The sequence below is a fragment of the Oryctolagus cuniculus genome, chromosome 12 (genome assembly GCF_964237555.1).
Source record: "Oryctolagus cuniculus chromosome 12, mOryCun1.1, whole genome shotgun sequence".
Taxonomy (NCBI): Eukaryota; Metazoa; Chordata; class Mammalia; order Lagomorpha; family Leporidae; genus Oryctolagus; species Oryctolagus cuniculus.
The window spans coordinates 42,033,020-42,054,854 of NC_091443.1; the positions used below are offsets into that span (position 1 = coordinate 42,033,020).

At 40.8% G+C, this 21,835-nt stretch overlaps 1 protein-coding gene across 10 annotated transcripts in view; it reads right to left on the reverse strand.

Moving 5' to 3' along the window:
* Positions 1–21,835, reverse strand: part of NPAS3 (neuronal PAS domain protein 3) — a 927,347-nt gene that overhangs the window by 387,444 nt on the left and 518,068 nt on the right. The gene's annotated exons all lie outside the window — the stretch shown is intronic.

Here is a 21,835-nt window from a genome sequence, read left to right on the forward strand (position 1 = left end):
ACATGGGTCATCCTCCATTGCCTTCCCAGAAAGAAATGGAGCAGCTGGGAATCAAATCGGCACCCATATGGGATGCTGGTACTGCAGGTGGTGGCTCCACCCACTTTGCCATGGTGCAGGTCCCTAGAGTAATATCTCTTAAAACACAATGATGATGATATGTGCCTACTGATAAATCACTTAGAAAACCATCTATTTCTGTAACTTCACGCTACAATTTTTTTAAGGTTTTGTCTGATTTTATCACAGCAATTTTTTGGTATCCACAAGTTTCCTAAAATGTAGTTAATCCTAGCCATATACCTTCACAACCTGATGACACTGAAGAAATGAACAGTTTTTAAAAAAAAGCTTGCATCTGAAACTATGGTCAGTGCAAAGATTCCTTGCATTTACATACGCAATACAGACAAGTATAATCAATGGCATGGAATACCTATGTAATAAAGTAATTGCTTTAGAAATGTGTGTGATAATTGCATATCAGCTGAATAATTCATTACTAAAATTATTGGTAATGAATGTTAATTTAGTACGATTATCTCATGTGTGGGAATATGCTGATGTACAGTGATTTACAGTAAACTTTAAGGATGAACATTTTATTTTTAGACAATTGCATGTTCATTAAATACGAAAAAGTGATGACAAAACAGGTTTCAGCGATGCATTCAATTTGCAACGATAGAGTTTCAATCACAAATGGCTTTTGGGTTATATTAACTATAGCCTATAAATCAAATATAAATATGTGTGTGCATATGATATCATGCAGAGCTGTCCAGCAGAGGGCTCCTTTGAAACAGAACGTGAAAAATGAGGCTGCAGTTCAAAGTGGAGCCAACATGGTACTTTTAATAAACTATACTGAGACTTAGCAAAGGTTATTGCAAACCAGCCAAAGGTTTCACAAGCCATTTGCCTGGAGATTGTAATTTCACATATTTGCAATTAAGTGTGGGATTTTCCTGATACTTGTCCTATGAAAATACAAGTGATTAAGGCCAGATATTCTTTCATGAAATGCACACAGAACCAACTAATAAGTGCCCACAAGCTGTATAAATAGATGTACATTTCATTGCATTTAACAGCATCACAAACCAAATGTACAGAAATGTTTTACTACATGGAAGTCAATTTTTCCCAAAGAAATTTATTATAAAAATACTGTACAAACTTTCTCCTTTTATTAGAAACTATAATTATAACTGAAAGATTGTCTCCTTCTACCCAGTGGGAATGGGTAGAGCTGGGAGTTCTTTGAATATTTTTTCCCTTTATAAATGATTTAGATGTACTTAAACAAGAAAAGTAATTTTCTCCTGAGTGATCTTATCTTTCTTAATTTTTAAAGAAATAATTTCATAAGTTCTCAAAAATAAAATGATACATTATATACCATATTATGAATGAGAGATATTTAAAATGCTACAGTGATCAGAGAGATCAATACTTTTCACATAGACTGCTGAGTGATACCGTTCTGTGCCTAGATTGTACAGTGACTCAGAAAATTGTATTTTTCCCCCTCTGGAATAACTAATAAGTAGGAGATGTGGTGGGGACCCAAAGAGATGATAATATTCTTGATCTGGGAGCTATATACAGCTTTTAAGTTATCATAAAGAATCACCAAAATTATGTCTTCATTCAGCTTAACTTTGAAGTTCTAATTTAATTTCAATAAATGAATATATCACTACCACTTATTGAGAAAAGGCGAACTTGAGATCCTCAAAGAAGATATTGACCTTTATAAAACAAAGACAAGTGCTAACAAATCTTTTAAATAACAATCTGAAATCCTCTGTAATCACTAAGGTGGAATTTGATCATGTCATAAAGCCATAAACCCAACACTCTAATATCAAGCTACACAAGTGCCAGTTTGTGTCCCGGCTGCTCCACTTCCCATCCAGCTCACTGCTAATGGTCTGGGAAAAGCAGAAGATGATTCAAGTATTTGGGCTCCTGCCACTGATGTGGGAGACCTGGATCAAGCTCCTGGCTCCTGGCTTCAGACTGGCCAGCCCTGGCCATTGCAGTCATATGGGGAATGAACCAGTGGATCAAAAATCTGATTCTCTTTCTCTGTAATTCTGATTTTCAGATAAATAAATAAGTCTTTTATTTTTTTTTTTTTTTTTAACTTTTATTTAATGCATATAAATTTCCAAAGTACGACTTTTGGATTACAATGGCTTTCCCCCCATACCGTCCCTCCCACCCACAACCCTCCCCTTTCCCACTCCCTCTCCCCTTCCATTCACATCAAGATTCATTTTCGATTATCTTAATATACAGAAGATCAGCTTAGTATACATTAAGTATGGATTTCAACAGTTTGCTCCCACACAGAAACATAAAGTGAAAAATAATAGATGATTTTTTAAAATGATGATGAAATCAGATCAGACCTATTGTCATGTTTAATCCCAGTGAGAGTCAAGTTGGGAATTGATAATTTCTTTCTTTCTTTTTTTTTTTTTTTTACAGAGGATCAGTTTAGTATGCGTTAAGTAAGGATTTCAACAGTTTGCACCCCCATAGAAACACAAAGTGAAATATATTGTTTGAGTACTCGTTATAGTATTAAATCTCAATGTACTGCACATTAAGGATAGAGATCCTACATGAGGAGTAAGTGCACAGTGACTCCTGTTGTTGACTTTACCAATTGACACTCCTGTCTATGGCATCAGTAATCTCCCTATGCTCCAGTCATGAGTTTCCAAGGCTATGGAAGCCCTCTGAGTTCTCCGATTCTTATCTTGTTTAGACAAGCTCATAGTCAAAGTGGAGGTTCTCTCCTCCCTTCAGAGAAAGGTACCTCCTTCTTTGATGGCCTGTTCTTTCCACTGGGATCTCACACGCAGAGATCTTTTGCCAGAGTGTCTTGGCTTTCCATGCCTGAAATACTCTCATGAGCTTTTCAGCCAGCTCCGAATGCCTTTAGGGCTGATTCTGAGGCCAGAGTGCTATTTAGGACATCTGCCATTCTATGAGTCTGCTGAGTATCTCACTTCCCATGTTGGATCACTCTCCCCTTTATTTATTCTATCGGTTAGTGTTAGCAGGTACTAGACTTGTTTATGTGCTCCCTTTGACTCTTCATCCTTTCATTATGATAAATTGTGAACTGAAATTGATCACTTGGAATAGTGAGATGGCATTGGTACATGCCACCTTGATGGGATTGAATTGGAATCCCCTGGTATGTTTCTAACTCTACCATTTGGGGCAAGTCAGCTTGAGCATGTCCCAAATTATACATCTCTTCCCTCTCTTATTCCCACTCTTATGTTTAACAGGGATCACATTTCAGTTAATGTTCAACACTTAAGAATAACTGTGTATTAATTACAGAATTAAACCAGTCATATTCAGTAGAACAGACAAAAAAACTACTAAGAGGGATAATGTATTAAGTTGTTCATTAACAGTCAGGGCTATGCTGATCAAGCCGCCATTTCCCATAGTGTCCACCTCACTCCAACAGGTTTCCCTCTTGGTGTTCAGTCAGTCGTCACCGATCAGGGAGAACATATGGTATTTGTCCCTTTGGGACTGGCTTATTTCACTCAGCATGATGTGTTCCAGATTCCTCCATTTTGTTGCAAATGACTGGATTTCGTTGTTTCTTACTGCGGTATAGTATTCTAAAGAGTACATATCCCATAATTTCTTTATCCAGTCTATCGTTGATGGGCATTTAGGTTGGTTCCAGGTCTTAGCTATTGTGAATTGAGCTGCAATAAACATTAGGCTGCAGACCGCTTTTTTGTTTGCCAATTTAAATTCCTTTGGGTAAATTCCAAGGAGTGGGATGGCTGGGTCGAACGGTAGGGTTATCTTCAGGTTTCTGAGGAATCTCCAGACTGACTTCCATAGTGGCTTGACCAGTTTGCATTCCCACCAACAGTGGGTTAGTGTCCCTTTTTCCCCACATCCTCGCCAGCATCTGTTGTTGGTAGATTTCTGCATGTGAGCCATTCTAACCGGGGTGAGGTGAAACCTCATTGTGGTTTTGATTTGCATTTCCCTGATTGCTAATGACCTTGAACATTTTTTCATGTGCCTGTTGGCCATTTGGATTTCCTCTTTTGAAAAATATCTATTGAGGTCCTTGGCCCATCTCTTAAGTGGGTTGTTGGTTTTGTTTTTGTGGAGTTTCTTGATCTCTTTGTAGATTCTGGTTATTAACCCTTTGTCAATAAGTCTTTTAAAAAAAATCAAGATATAGGGGCTGGCACTGTGGTATAGCAGGTAAAACTGCCACCTTAAGTGCCAGCATCCCATTGGGTACCGGTTTGAGTCCTGGCTGCTCCACTTCCAACCCAGTTCTCTGCTATGGCCTGGGAAAGTAGTGGAATATGGCCCAAGTCCTTGGACCCCTGCACCTATGTGGGAGACCTGGAAGAAGCTCCTGGCTCCTGACTTGGGATGGGCACAGCTCCAGCTTTTGTGGCCATCTGGGGAGTGAACCAGCAGATGGAAGACCTTTCTCTCTCTCTCTCTGCCTTTCCTTCTCTCTCTGTGTAACTCTTTCAAATAAAATAAATACATTTTTTTAAAAAAATCAAGATATAGTAGTTACGTTGCTTGAGATATGACAGAAATCCCAATATTCAATTAACATGAAATAAAACAAAAGGTAATTATTGACCCTAAACAAAAAGCTAATATGTAAAATTTGCATATTTAAATGATTTCTATTAATAAATAACTCACATGGATATATGTCATCCTTTCGTCAAATGGGAACCAGGCTCTGGTATTCAGAATACTAGACTAGGGAAAGTTAATACTCATATTTAATGAGTAAGATGTTCCTGTGAAAAGCTGGAAAAGCCATATGTGGTAGAAGTCATATGGTAACAAATCTACAATCATGTTGATGTGAGCATTTATTATCTCAAACATGGAAAAGTAATCAACCAACACTGTAGCATCTCAGAAAATAGCACCACTGTAATGGAACCTGGAAAAACAATCATATTATAATTTTGCATCTCACATGTGCATTTTAAATGCCATTATTTCTCCTTCTTTTGATCTTTCCTTTGCATTCATAAAAGGAGCTTTCATCTTTGAATTCGTACATGGGGAAGAGCCGTGGAGCCCACGTCCTGCCATGTTTATGATGCCAACTGCCAGCCAGTCTCTTGCAAACGACACAGGCTGTACCAAGACAGTTGCATCTGACTGCTTAACCCCTCAGCTTGTCTGGGCAGTTCAGGCACCCCTGCTGTGATGTTTTGTTTGCACACATGCACAGATCAAGGCCACCACTCTTCTCATTAAACAAGAAGGCACGTGGGAAAATTAATAATTTAATTTGCAGGGAGAAGATAGATGTGGAAATCAAATGTAAACCTACAACCTTCCCCGAGTGCTCACCTTCGTGACTGCGGAAATCTGATGGCAATTGCACTGCCTGACTTATGTCCCTGGGATAATATCAAAGTGTCAGCAAATTGGTGCTTTCAAAAGAGTGAGCTAAGAAGGGTCGTCTTGTCATAGTACAGACACCCCCCTCCCCAAACATACACACGGCCCAAGGCGTGGGAGCATGGTTGGGAGAGGGGAGAAAGAAGACTCCTACTGGAATCACTCCATAACACAAGCTCTGCTGGGGTCTCCCCTGCTTTACAGAGCTCAACAAATTCTAGAGGGAGACCACTGTAAGACAAGCACCTAAGGATTCCACAAATGTTCTATGTGACTGTTAGCAAATCACAGACACATAGAACCTACCAATCATGCTTTTCTCCTGGGAAACATTTCACTCTTTTCTTCAGATAGAAAGGAGGGAGGGAGGGGCTCGCATTGTGGTGCAGCCTGCAATGCCCGTAGGAGTGCCCATCCAAGTCCTGGCTGCTCCAGTTCCAATACAGCTCCCTGGTAGTGCACCCAGGAAAGCAGCAGATGATAGCTCAAGTGTTTGGGCCCCTGCTACCCATGTGGGAGACCCAGATAGATTTCCAGGCTCCTGGCTTTGGCCCAATCCAGCACTTGCCATTGCAGCCACTTGGGGAGTGAACCAGCAGCTGGAAGATCGGTTTCTCCCTCTCACTCTCTGTAACTCTGCCTTTCAAATAAATAAGTAAATCTTAAAAATAAAGGATAGGATGGAGGGAGGAATGGGAAAGTAGAAACAAGAGACTACATTTGCTTTGAATCCTGTACCAATGGATTTTGACCTTGAACTGCTCTGTGAGCTTGCAAGAACAATGACATCCCCCCCCCCACTCCCAATTTTGCAATCCTGATCAAGCCACATCTGCTTGACAAATTTACGTGCAGGGTCTTTAGGATACCCACTCAGATTATGGTGCAATTTTCTAAGCCAAAAGTCCATAAATGATGCTGGCAGCAACCCTGTGTATCTAAACGATGGAGTGATCTTACTCACAATGAGCTGACCAGATGAACCATTACTCTGCAGAGAACACTTAGCTTCATTCTGTCCTCACACTCTTTTGTCAGCTTCCAAGGGCCTCTGCAATAAGGAAGAAATTCTAGCTTTGCAATTTTCTGTATAGAAGCATGGAGAAAGAAATAGTTTGGAGCAAATTCCTTAAAGGAGGAGAAGGTCAGGCAGCACATCACAGGCAAGTTGTCAACATCAAAATGGAGTCAACTGAGTTGACCTCTAACTAAAATAAATGAATAAAGTCAGGAGGTCTTTAGGGTGGGATGAGGGGAAATCTCATGCATGTATCTCTGATAATAGCAAGTATCCTAAGACATTTTGCCAGAACCATAATGTTGTATAAGGACCACTGCAACCAGATACAAACAACACTTCTATGAGGACATCTGCCCAGAAACTGCTTGTCCAGTTTTGGACTGATACCACCTTTGTTATTGATCCTCATAAGCAGGGATTATCGCTTCAAAATGGGTTACTTAACCCTCCCAACTTTATCTTTAAAACCATGTCTTCTCATTGAATATGCCCTCTAGTTTACTATGGTATGCATATTCCCACTGCAATGTGTATTCCTAATTAAATTTGTTATCTCTCAGAATCGCTTTCTGGTGGTTATTTCAAGAATGTTTTTAGTTCCATTTCTTTAAGTAAAATCTTTCGAACTTGCTCACTGCTCATGCTCATATGTAGAGATCAGATCACATTCAAAAACATGGGGTTACGGGGGAAACTTTTCACAAGTTACTCTAAAATCAGATGACATCATTGACTTACAGTCAAAAGAAACTATCCCTTGAATTGTTTTGTCTTAGTGCTAAGAGATCCATACTCTTTTTTTAAAAAAAGATTTATTTATTTATTTGACAGAGTTACACATAGAGAGGAGAGGCACGCGGTGGGTGGGGGGGGTGGTGTCTTCCATTCGCTGGTTCACTCCCCAGTTGGCTGCGACAGCTGGAGCTGCATCAATCCGAAGCCAGGAGCCAGGAGCTTCCTCTGGGTCTCCCACGTGGGTACAGGGGCCCAAGGACTTGGGCCATCTTCTACTGCTTTCCCAGGCCACAGCAGAGAACTGGATTGGAAGTAGAGCAGCCGGGTCTTGAAGCAGCGCCCATATGGGATGCCGGCACTTCAGGCCAGAGTGTTAACCTGTTGCACCACAGCACCAGCCCCTCCCTATACTCTTTACCCTGTTTCAATCAGCAGCCAAGACTAAAGCATTGGGTATAGTTGTGGAATTGAATAAAAATAAAATTTCCCAAAGACAACTGGATCCTTGGACTTGAGTTTGACATCAGAAGCCCCTAACCAGCTGTAGAGATAGAGTTAGTACAGTGTTAAACAGTCCCCTTAGGGTTAAATATTCTAGATTTATGTCAAAACATGCTGTTTGTGATCCTATCCCTCACTAGCTATGGTAGCTTGGGAAGAATAGTTAGTGTTCCTGGTATCTGAGAACATTTGTATGTACTATACAGATGCTGGTTCATTTGGCTTATACCAAAGTGTGACATTGGTTAACACCTACCTGTTTTCTGTTTAATCTCTTCTTTCTAAATATCAGTGTGCCAGGTTGGCCTCTTCTGCATGACATGCTTTTAAATGACTGAGAGTCACTTTCATATTTTCATTAAGTCTTGCGTTTTCTCTTCTAGTTCACCCTTGTGTGGTTTCCCCAACAAATAGTAAAAAGATGGGATTCCCAAGTTCTTCACCACCTTAGTTTCCACCTCTAAATAGTTATTTTACAAGTATTCCTTTAAAAAAATCTACACAACCAATCTTACTACTTAGAGAGTTAGTATTTCCTATGTGAGGGCTAACTGATAATTGAAAATACCAAAGCCAAAGACAGAGACTGAACAGAAGATTGCTCATCTTGTATGAATCAATGACAATTACAGTCCTCAAGGGATTCAAGGAAAGGACATTTTTGCCAACAGATAGCGGGGTTTGAAGTCCACCACTCATCTCAGGATTGGCCTAGCGCAAACACCTGTAAACATACACTTAAAATGTGAACGGATGATTTTCAGAAGGGAACATCTCCTAATCAACCAGACGAAATGGATTGCTGCACGAGGGAAGATTTCCATGCTTTAATCTGTAATGAACATTAATGTCTGACATTAGCAACCTTGTAATTTACACTAGTTTATTTGAATTTAGCACCAGCAAACACTGCTATGGATTTATATACATCTATAAACAAATTTGTGTTGCAGATTTTAAGAACTAATTATAGCTGGTAATCACAGCTAATAGCTTACTATGTGCCAAGCACTGTGCTAAGGACTTTACGTGTCATATTTCATTCAATCTAATATATGATGAAATTATTATTACTATTTTATAGATGCAGGACACCAAAATGTAAAGATATTTTAAAAATGCTTCCACGTAATTATAGTTAGCAAGTGGTATAATGGGAGAATAGAATCCTGCCCTACCCAACTTTAACATCCATGCACTTGCACACCTCCTGGCACTTGCTCTCTGTGTCTTATGGCAAAAGCCATCTCCCTACTGAATGATAGGCTCTTTGGAAGTCTTCAGGTGGATTCTAAGTTATCACGTAATGGAACTGAGCCCACAAATTCTTCATCCTATTAAATGGAACTCACTTGTGACATAAAAACTACAACAAAACATCTGAAAATTACTTGGGCATCCACATGTTCTAGGTCTTGTTCTGAGCACAGGGACCACAGCTGTGGACAAGTGAGCAGAAGCATTATCCTTGTGGAACTTACGCTCCAACAATTTTGCTGATGCTCAAAGTACTTGGCTCTTCAAAGAAACAGACTCTCACTCTGCCCTACTCACATCCTGGGTGTCCTGATGTTGATGTCTGATTTTCCTTAGTAACGTATATGGACAGGGTGATACTTCAGCACTAGATGCAATGGGGAACATAAAAAACATCGCTGATGGATAATCTGAAATATAGGTTAATACCTTTCTACCTGTGGGACTCACTTTAGGGTGTTTGTAGCAAGAATCCTGTATACATAATTATTTTCAAAACATGTGATTTCAGGTGGTGTGTCGTTTTTAAGGACAACCTTAGAAAGAACATGTCAGGTGGCAGAAAGAACAGGCTCCAAGCTCCATGTGGACCACATCGAGGCTGGTTTGCATGTAGGTAAGGAAGAAGAATAACATTGTTCCAAACAACGTCCCTCCCTTCAATAGCTTTGAGGAGATTATTTCTACTGATGTAAAATGTTAATATCTTTCAAGATATCAAGTGCATTAGAACATTACAACTGTTTCTCTGCGAGGGTAGGGACATGACAAATTCTTCCGGATGAAATGCAGTCTTGCTTGTTACATTACACGTATGACTTAGCAAGATTTGTGTAAGGCTTATAAAATCATGTCTGTAGAAAGTATTATCAGTAAAAAAAAAGAGAACCGGTCAAAAAGCAGTCCAAGTAAGCCAAATAACAGCCTCTGGCTTGTTTTCCTGCATAATGTCCTACAACTGAGTGATAAGGAAAAAGCTGCCGTAATAAACCTCACAATTCCCATGATAGAGTGAGGAAGACACAATAGAAGTCACATTCTGGACTGGTTCGCCCCTGATTTATAAGCGGAAGACAGCATCGTGACTGTGGCCCGTGGACTAACCCTCTCCTCTATTGCATCTTCACTTCAACTCCGATTTCAGAATGAACTCTCTGGTCCATCATTTCTACCTTTTCCTTATCCACATCCTAAATACCCTTGCCCATGACCTTCGGTCACACTCTTCTGACAAAGCCTCAGACTTAGCGGAATCAAACCACCTGTGAGCTCCATGCCTTACCCTGTATGCTGCACGTCACACAACCAGGCAGGTTAGCCCACTATAAACTCAGGTTTACCTATGCAGGCAGCTTCACACTTACATTGCAGGGTTTCAGATCACTAAGCCCTCCTCTTCCTCACAAGTATTTAAAAGGTCTCTGCAATCTTAGATCTTAAGCAAGCATCCTCTTCCACCTCCCCTTCTCCCTTTCTCTCTCTCTCTCCCCCTTCCCTTCCTCCTTCCCTCAGCCCCTCCTACTCTCTCTCAGCAGACAACTTATCTCTGCTCCCAGAGACCAACAGAAGGGACTTCCCAAATTTCCCACTCCCTCCCCTGGCTGCTTCTTCAGGCTCCCTCCACTGAGTCTTCAAATCTCCCCCACTCACTCTCCTTTCTCAATCCTTTTCTTCTCGTCATTCTCTGTCTTTAGTGACCCATTCCTATCAATGCTGAAATACAGCTAGTGGTGGCAGACACTTCCCCATGTCCGCCAGCAACCATGGCCCAGCCTTCGTAAGATAGAAGCTCCTTGAACACTAATTCCTCTTCCTAGCACCACACCATGACTTAAGTAGTTGAAACCCATGGTTCTCTAAGCTGAAAATGCATCAGATTTGCCTGGAGGACTTAAAATAGGCTTCTCAGTCCCAGTCCAGGGTTTCTGACTCAGTGTGACTGGGATGGAGCCCAAGAATTTCTTTTTCTAATGAGTTTCCAGGAAGTGCCGATGTGGTTGGGTTAGAGACCACTCTTTAAGAACGCCTGGACCAAACTATGCTTGGTAACTGCATTCACCCTTGCCAGTGGTTCATCTGGAAATGGGAAAATAACTTAGTCCTGCCTACCTAGACCCTAAGAAGAAGGCTGAAGGAGTAGGGGTGAGGAAAAGTCTGGGAAAGAATTTTGCTTTCCAACAGAAAGATAGAGAGAAAGGATCATACCCCCTTACTGTTGCTTTGAATGGGGTTGTGTGGAACTGAAGAAGCCTTTACTGCCCATCACATATGTCAACCACAAGGACAAACCACCAATAAGCGGAAAGAGCAGTGGGAAAGTGGCTGAGTTATTTTTTGAGCTACTCGCAGCATCAATTCATCTCCACTCTTCTTATATGAAATAAACAATAAAGACACCCATAGGTAGCTACGTGTTGCTGGCAATCATATACAACTCATTCACCAATGCCTGGTACTCTAGAACAGCTCTTTTCAACTCCTTATCTTCTTCCAGATAGAATCCTACCTTGCTTATCCACTTTAACACAAACTCTCTGAGTGACAAATGTCCTGTGTTTTCTTCTATGGGCCCTTCGATCCACTCCAAGAACATGTCTTGCCTATTATTCACTCCACCAGAAATATTCCCACCATGTTCTCCCTACCTTCCTCTTGGTTCAACAGCTGTTTCCAGCCCTTGTCCTACTTAATTTCCAACAGCATTTGACACTGTTTATTCGCCCATTTCTTGAAACCCTTTCTCTTGGCTTCTACAGTGCTGACATCATTCTTTCCTGGTTTTCATCGGACATGTGTCTTACTTCTGAGGTTTCTTCCTACTCAGCCCTTCCATATCACTCAAAAGTGCCGTCTCTTCTCTGGTTATGACCAGTCCTTCATTCTTCCCCCGTCTCCGAGCTGCTGTGCCTGCATTTCTCAATCTCTCAATCTTCCTTGCAAGCTACAGGCCTCTATGTCCAACTACCCTCTCCTGCACTTCATGGCTCAGACACTTCAAACTCAATGCCCCCTAAAGCCAATTCGCTATTCCCACGCTAATTCTTCCTCCAATATCCCCTCTCCCACGTACTGGTATCACCCCTTTTAGCCACCTGAATGACAATGCAAGCATCAGCCATGACTCTTTTCCTCTCGTCCCCTACTCCCAGTCAACCATAAATTATGTTCTTTAAGTATCTCTAGGGTCAGTTCCCTGTTCCTGCTCTGTTCTCCACCCAGGCTCCAAGCAACTATCATGTACTGCCTCGATAACCAAAAGCCTTATCCCTAAGGCTCCAAGCTCTTGGCTTACGCCCAACTAGCTGCATTTGACCATATCACCTCTGCAGAAAACCCTTGAAGAGAATCCTTGCCATCAGTCTGGAACTGAAACCTGGCCCTCATGGTCCCATGGGGGTATCCTCACAAAGCTCTCGCCCCAGCCCTCTTGTTCTCTCGACTCCAGCCACTTTCACCTTCTTTCAATGCTCTCTACCTATTACGTATCCTCCTGTCCCCTTGCCCTGGCACATTTTCTTTGCCTCAGGTACTCTACTCTTCCCAGGGTCCTGGTTAACTCTGATTTATCCTTTAGATTTCAGCTCAAGTATCACTTTCTCAAGGAAACCTAACCTTCCAAACTAGGTCAAGTCAACCCATGCTCCAGTGGCACTATTTGCCTCTCCTTGGGTGTATTTGGTAGAGTTTTTATTTCCACCTGTGATAGTTTAGTGAATTATTTTGTCTCCTTCATGGGGAACTGTGCTTGTTGTTTGTATTCGCCAGACTTGAGTACACTGCCTGATATAGAACTGACGCTCAATTACTATCTGTTAAGTATTCAATTGTGGAAAGAAGGGAGAGAGGGAAGGTGGGAGATAGGTTAGCTTATTTTTAAATCACTCTCATTACATCGCAAGTTTTACGAAACTGTTTATAATGGACAAATAATACCTGTATATATTTATGGGATGCAGTATGATCATCTGATACATGCATACAGTGCCTAATGACCAAATCAGGATAATTAGCAGTAGATAATAAATACCTACTGTGCTAACCTACTCTGGAACTAACTCCTAACTGTTTAGGTACTCCTTATCCAACCTTTCTCCAGTCTCCTTTCCCTTGCCCTTCCTAATGTCTAGAGATCATTATTATACTCACTACCTCTGTGAGATCAACTCTAAGATTTTATGTATGAATCAGAGCATTCAGTACAAGGGTACTTCAGAAAGATTCATGGAAAAATGAAATAAGATTTTGGCATAGTGGTTAAGAAACTGGATGACACACCAGTGTGCCACACCCAAATGCCTGGCTCAACTCCTGGTTCCAGCTCTGGAATCCAGCTTCCTGCTAGTGCAGATACTGGGAGGATGTCGTGACAGCTCAAGTGCTTGGGATCTTGACATCTGTGTGGAAGAACAGCACTGGGCTCCCTGCTCTCAGCTTTGTCCAACCCGACCCCAGTTGTTGCAGTCATGTGGGGAATGAACTAATGGACAGGAGCTAGCGCTTGCATGCATTCTCCCTCTCTATTTCTTTCTCGCAAAACAATCTTTTTTAAAAAGATTTATTTTATTTGTTTGAAAGACAGAGTTACAGAGAGAGGTAGAGACAGAGAGAAAGACGTCTTCCATCTGCTGGTTCACTACCCAGATGGTTGCAATGGCCAGATCTGAGCCGATCTAAATTCAGGATCCAGGAGCTTCTTCTGGGTCTCCCATATGGGTGCAGGGGCCCAAGAACTTGGGCCATCTTCTACTGCTTTCCCAGGCCATAGCAGAGAGCTGGCTTGGAAGAGGAAAAGCAGGGACTAGAACCAGCACCCATATGGGATGCTGGTGCTTCAGGCCAGGGTTTTAACCCACTGTACCATAGTGCTGGCCCCAAAGAAAAAAATCTTTTTGAAAGAGTTATGTGGGCTGGCACTGTGGCTTAATAGGCTAATCTTCCTGCGGCGCCAGCATACCGGGTTCTAGTCCCGGTCGGGGCGCTGGATTCTGTCCCGGTTGCCCCTCTTCTAGGCCAGCTCTCTGCTGTGGCCTGGGAGTGCAGTGGAGGATGGCCCAAGTACTTGGGCCCTGCACCCCATGGGAGACCAGGAGAAGTACCTGGCTCCTGCCATCGGATCAGCACGGTGTGCCGGCCGCAGTGCGCTGGCCGCGGCGGCCATTGGAGGGTGAACCAACGGCAAAGGAAGACCTTTCTCTCTGTCTCTCTCTCTCACTGTCCACTCTGCCTGTCAGAAAAAAAAAAAAAAAAAACACTAAAGAAAGAAATAGAAGAGGGCATAAAACAGTGAAAAAATCTTCCATGTTCATGGATTGGAAGAATCAATATCATCGAAATTTCCATACTACCAAAAGCAATTTACAGATTCAATGTGATCCCCATCAAAATACCAATGACATTCTTCTCAGATCTAAAAAGAAATGATGCTACAATTCACATGGAAACACAAGAGACCGTGAGTAGCTAAAGCAATCTTAAACAACCAAAACAAAGCTGGAGGCATCACAGTACCAGATCTCAAGACATACTACAGGGTAGTTATAATTAAAACAGTTTGGTACTGGTACAAAAACAGATATGTAGACCAATGGAATAGAACAGAAACTCCAGAAATCAATCCATGCTTCTACGACCAATTTATCTTGACAAAAGAGCAAAAAACAATCCCTGAAGCTAAGACAGTCTCTTCAACAAATGGTGCTGGGAAAACTGGATCCCTGCATACAAAAGTATGAAATGAGATCTCTACCTTACACCTTACAAAGAAATCCACTCAAAATGGGTTAAAGACCTAAATCTACAACCCAATACCAGCAAATTATTAGAGAACGCTGGGGAAGCCCTGTAAGATTTTGGCACAGAGAAACACTTCTTGGAAAAGACCCTAGAAGCACAGGCAATCAAAGCCAAATTAACAAATGGGACTACATCAAACTGAGAGGCTTCTTCCCTGCAAAAGAAAAGAGCAAAGTGAGGAGGCAACCGACAGAATGGAAAAAAATATTTGTAAACTATGCAAACTGATAAAGGATTAAGAAGCTCAACGAACTCAACAACTACAAAATAAACAACCCAGTTAAGAAATGGGCAATGTACCTTAACAGACATTTTTTTCAAGAGAGGGAATTCAAATGGCCAACTGACACATGAAAAAATGCTCAGGATCACTAGCCATCAGGGAAATGCAAATCAAGACTACAATGAGGGATTGGAAATGGGATGGTTTGCAGGTGGGAGGGTGGTTATGGGGGGAAAACCCGCTATAATACAAAAGTTGTACTTTTGAAATTTATATTTATTAAATAAAAGTTTTCTAAAAAATAAAAATAAAAGCATAAAAAAGAAAAAAATGTAAAAAAAAAAACAATGAAGTTTCACTTCAACCCTGTTAGAATGGTTTTCATACAGAAATCAACAAACAATAAATGCCAGTGAGGGTGTGGGAAAAAGAGTACCCTAATCCACTGCTGGTGGGAATGTAAACTGGTACATACATCCACTGTGGAAGACAGTATGGAGATATCTCATAAAGTTGAATATAGACCTACCATAATACCCAGCCATCCCACTCCTGGAAATTTATCCAAAAGAAATGAAATCAGCATATCAAAGAGTGATCTGTATTCCCATGTTCATTTCAGCTCAATTTATAATAGCTAAGATATGGAATCAACCCTGAAGTCTATTAACTGAAGATCGGATAAAGAAATTATAGTATATATACTCTAGAATACTACAGAGCCATAAAATATGAAATCTAGGCTGGTGCCGCAGCTCACTAGGCTAATCCTCTGCCTGCGGTGCTGGAACCCTGGGGTTCTAGTTTTGGTTGGGGCGCTTCTGTCCGGTTGCTCCTCTTCCAGTCCAGCTCTCTGCTGTGGCCCGGGAGTGCAGTGGAGGATGGCCCAGGTCCTTGGGCCCTGCACCTGCATGGAGACCAGGAGGAAGCACCTGGCTCCTGGCTTCGGATCGGCGTAGCACGTTGGCCGTAGTGGCCACTTGGGGGGTGAACCAACAGAAAAAGGAAGACCTTTCTCTCTCTCTCTCTCTCTCTCTCTCTCTCTCTCTCACTATCTAACTCTGCCTGTGAAAAGGAAGGGGAGGGGAGGGGAGGGGAGGGGAGGGAAGAAATCTAGTCATTTGCAACAAAATAAATACAACTGAAAACCATTATACTTAGTGAAATAAACCAGTCATAAAAAGACAAATACCATATGGTCTCTCTGATCTGTGGTAACTAATAGAGTATCTAAAAGGTACACCTTGAGATGCAATGAATTTGAACAGTCCTAGTCTTGATTGTTGATGAACAACATTCTTGTTTTTGTTCTTGTTTCTTCATACTATTCAGTGAACTCTCCACTTAGTGTAGGGTTAATCTTATGAGTACAAAATTAACTAAAAACAGATCTTTGTAAAAAAGAATGGAAAAGGGAGAGGGAGGAGGAAGAAGGATGAGAGTATGCGTGGAAGGGAGGTGTGTGGAGGGGAGAATCACACGTTCACAAATTTGTATAAATTAAATACATGAAGTTTATATTCCTTAAATAAAAAATAAGATTATTTTTGGGCACAATTTTTTGAAATCCATGCATATATACACATTTTCCATGAAGTTTTTGAAAACCCTTTGTATTACAACTTTCTTAAACCTGTCATTAAACGATTTGTTCATTAAAAGGCAGAGTCACAGAGAGAGAGAAAGAGATGGAGAGATAGATATATGAAACCCTTCCACTGGTTTACTCTTCAAATGCCTACAATAGCTGAGTCAGGGTAGAGCCAGGAGCTAGGAAGTATCAGGGTCTCCCACGTGGGTTCCGGGGACCAAGTACTAGGCCATCAGCTGGTGTTCCCCCTGGTACATGAGCAGGAAGTTGAATCAGAAACAGAGCAGCTGGGACTGGATCTCAGGCACTCTGACATGGGATACTGGCATTCTGAGCGACAGCTTAACCTGCTGAGCCAAAAAGCCTGCTCCCTTGATTGTTTTTGACCTGTGTTAATTAACTTTGCTGTAAACTTCCACAGTGCTCTTAACACTCATCACATCAGTAATTAATTTTCAAAAGTCTGCTTTCCCCCTATTTACTAAATGGTATGTGAGAGCCTTTACTTACTTCCAGTGAATCTCTCAATATCTGGCAAGGAATAAAAGCTCAAAATATGTTTGTTGAATTAAAGTGCATTTACTTCTTTTTAAATATTTCCTTAAAAACAAATATATATATATATACACATTCATATAAATACACTACACATACACACACATGTACACATGTTTGTTGTTTTTTTTTTTTTTCCTAAAGATTTTATTTATTTCATTGAGAGGTAAAAATACAGACAGAGAGAGGGAGAGACAGAGAGAAAGGTCTTTCATATGCTGGTTCATTCTCCAAACGCCCTCAATGACTGGAGCTGGGCCAATCCAAAGGCAGGAGTCAGGAGCTTCTTCTGGGTCTCCCATGAAGGCAAAGGGGCCCAAGCACTTGGGCCATCTTCTACTGCTTCTACTTCTACTACCAGGTCATAGCAGAGTTGGATTGCAAGAGGAGCAGCTGGGACAGGAACCAGCACCCATATGGGATGCTGGATTTGCAGGTGGAGGCTTAGCCCACAACACCACAGCGCCAGCCCCCATACACATGTTTTCTTGCCAGAGACAATGAATAAAGTGAATATTAATATTCAGATTATCTACTCTGATGTGGATCAAGGTGGGATCAGTATAAGAATGTACATTCTGTTTCTTGTGAATTTCAGCAAGGTATTTTTGGGTAAATTGTTGAATTAGAAGGCAATGTTACATGCAACCCATCACATCTTTTATCTTCCTGGAATGGACCTAGTCATGGTCCATGAATTAAGTAAAATTAAATAATCTGAGTTTCATAAATAAGAAAAAAGCTATGGTCAGCATGGAGAATCGATTCAAAGTCTTGGCCATCAATAAGCTGTTTACACCCTTCTTAGAACTCTGGTTACCTGGTTCTGAAATTTTAGTCCCTGACTTCTTCAGACAACCCAACTGGCCCAAAAAATTGTCCTTGACCTGTTTTTCAATGTCCAGTGGTCTTGCTTTTCACCTAAACACAGCAAAGCAGGATTGCCATGAACTACTTTTAGTGGTTTTATAATAATAGTAAGTAAATCTCTGTCAAATATGTTCATTGTTGGTTAGTTCCTCCACTACAGCATATATTTTACAATGAATAAAACAAATGACCTGACTGGTTTGGGACTGTCCATCAGAGGAAGGAAGATGAATCCATTCTACTTATTTAAAAGGCACCCCCTTCCATTTCTCTTCCCCTGGCCCAGATGGCACACCCCTAAGCTACAATGTGCTCCTTTTGCAGCAATCCTTGTTGCCAAGTAGTAAGCAAACTAGCGCTTTTAAAGAGAAGCCAATATATCTGCAATTTCTTAGACAGAAATGGGAACATATGGGAAATTACATTCTTAAGAAATTCATTCATTCAACAAGTACATATTGAGTGTCTACTCTGCAGGTATTCCTCAAGGTACTGGGGATAGGTATGGCAGTGAAGCTTACATTTTAAGAGAATTTACACGTATAAAAACATACACAGCCATGCTGTGTCGACGAAGGTATGTGATATATATACACAAATACGTATATACATTTCTAATATATCTGATATTTGCCATGTCCTTCTAGGCAGTTCCATACGAACAGGAGGTATACACAGCAAGGAAGTAACATAGTTCTATTTTCTCCCTTTATAACTCCTACTTTATTCCTATTCCTATTCCTTTTTCTCCCTCCCTCCCTCCCTCCCCCGGACCCCACCTCCGTCCTTGTTGGTTGTCTTTGTCAGACCTCACTGTTAAATATTAGGAGTGAATCTATCTTTTATTTAAAGGGGACAAAACACTGTCATCTTTACCTATTCTCTACAACACACTTTTGAATTGGGCTCAACTTCATTGGCAAAGCTCATATATACTATTTGATATTTCCCCATCAACTCTCAGATGAGGATCTCAAAATGTTATCGTATAACACTTACTGAGAACTGACAATGTGTGAAATGTCATACAGAGTTGGGAATTAGTCTTGGCCGCTGCTCAGTGGGTTCACTAATGCAAACTTTAATTCACGGAGGATACCCAAAACCTCCTGAAAGAGCTATTAGGACAACTATCAGAAAGTTCAATTTGCTGTTCCAAGGTCCCAACAGTGGCGTTAGTGCCAAGAATGAAAAGCCAACTACAAACCCTCCCTCTGTTTTATGTTATCTAGAGAAGGAACAATTTAAAAATTGAAAACTACCCCAATTCAAGAAGTGATCTCATTTCCTTTCTGTCCACAGTCTCTACTTTCAATCTCGTCATCTTTCTTCTGAGTACCACATGATGATTTCTAATGTATAATGAAGTCCTCTACAAATTCCTGCATTCACAGTCTCATTAATTAGGAAAAAAAAATCCAGGTCAGTACAACTTCTCTACCTAGTGCTTAAGATTTTAAAGTATTGGCCGGTACCACGGCTCACTAGGCTAATCCTCCACCTGTGGCATTGGCACCCTGGGTTCTAGTCCTGGTTGGGGTGCTGGGTTCTAGTCCCGGTTGCTCCTCTTCCAGTCCGGCTCTCTGCTGTGGCCCAGGAGGGCAGTGGAGGATGGCCCAGGTCCTTGGGCCCTGCACCCGCATGGGAGACCTGGAGGAAGTACCTGGCTCCTGGCTTCAGATCGGCGCAGTGCCGCTTGTGGCGGCCATTTGGGGAGTGAACCAATGGAAGGAAGACCTTTCTCTCTGTCTCACTGTCTATAACTCTGTCAAATAAAAAAAAATAAAAAAAAATAAAAAGATTTTAAGGTATCTAGCAACTCACTTTGAACATCACCTAAACCTTCTTACAGAGAATTGCTTTCCATGTTTTGTCTTTCTAGCAACAAAATGAGAAAACATAGCTGCATGTCAGATGGCATCATTCTCAAGTGAAAAATCACAACACTTCAAAGTGGGAATTACTTCTACGGTTAGAACTTCACAGTCTCTTAGAAAGTTGCTTTCATTTATCTGCTATGTTCAAGGTAATTAGAAACTAGACATATAGGACAATTTCCTTCTCTTTCTGCCTTCTTCCCTACCCCATTCCATGGGAAATTTTAGAACCAAATTATTTCACTAGGTAATCTTTGGACATGAATCATTCTGAATGAAGTTTTTGGAATGAGACTAGTTCTAGATAATGAAGATCCAAGGCTCACCTTTATTTGACTGGTCTCAAAGACTTGAGGCATAACTGTTGTGTTTTTTTTCCCCCCTAAGACAAGACAGCAATGATGAGCTACAGCGATGACAACTTCTAAAAACAAGGGCTCTGCAAAATTCAAGGTGTGTTTTGATTATGTTCACTTAGGTACCCAGTGTCGCCTTGAGGCTTTGGGTTTGGTTGAAAGAACCAAATGCAAAAGAGAGGGAAATGATTTGCCAATTTACTGCTTAGAATTCAATTTTAACAACAAAGTAATACAGCATGAAAACCTGGTTATTCGACAGCACTTGGCTACACAGAGGACGGCTCAATGAACTGCTCTTGCCTGGCTTGTCACAATGACTGACACTTTCTAATATTGAGCTGGAAATAATATGGATATTTAATACTGCGGCGTTTACATCAAATAGAAGCAAAGCGCTATTGTTTATCAGCAATCTACTTCTGATGGCATGAATCTATATAGACATAATTATTCTTGAATGATGAGCTCTGATTTTCACATTATGGCATAAACAAATCTGTGGAATATTCACAATGTTTCATCTTGTGTGATTTGAAAAACCTCATAAAGCCAAATTCTTAAGTATTTCCCAGGCTTTCCACTTGAATTTTGACTAAAATTTACCTTTTAGATCTGTTATGCCACTCATGAATTTTTTACAGTATCCATCTGTGCTTTGCAATCTCTATTCTCCATGGTTCCACATTGTTTTGGCTAACTAACAGGCCCATATGTTGCCTTAATGTATTTCTGCACAATGTTTGTGCTTAAAAAAAAAAAAAAAAAAAAAAACCACAGGGAAAAACCACAGGTCTAAATAAGCTATAAAGAGCATCCACATACAGTTAGACTGTCTTTACTGAGTCTGAAGACATTATGATTCTGCTGCGACAAGCAGCATTTGTCTTCATTTTGTCTGACTGTCCTCATGTGTTATTATTAGTGGCTGTCAGGCTGAGGCAGAAAAAAATAGCATCACTTGAGTAAGAAGTTGAATGCATAAATGCAATACTACACATGGTGGCTGAAGGCGAGGATTCTGTTTGAAATGCTTACATGCAAACACCAGGATCAGGAAATTTCAAAGTGAAAATCCTTACTTGGCAAATGTGAGGAGGAAAAAAAAAATCTGACTTCCTTGTCTGGAAAGTGAAGTGAAGGCTAATTATTGACAAAAATTTAGCAGCCTCTGAAGAGCTTTGAAGACCAACTTTTCAACATGTCAGCTCAGCTTTAATTGTAAGAAAACAAATATGTTAGAACATTTGCCTTCAGTCCGGTGTTTCTGATAATGTTGACAAATACCTTGTATTTGAAAGTTAAGCATTTAGTGATAAAAAAAAAAAAAAAGAAAAGAAAAGAAAAGAAAAGAAAAAAAAACCTGGAAAGGGTATTGGCCAGGGAAACCACTTGCAAAAACCATAAATTCTGCCTCTTGGGTATCAATTTTGAGACTTTTCTCCCATGCGGCTTCTCACCATTTCAGCAGCCAGTTCATTTTACATCCTTTTCTCATCATTAAAATAAGACAAACCAGATTATCATAAGACCCAGAAACTGTTACACTCAGCTCCTTATCAGATAGAAACACTTTAATTACCCAGAAAGTAGATTTCCCTC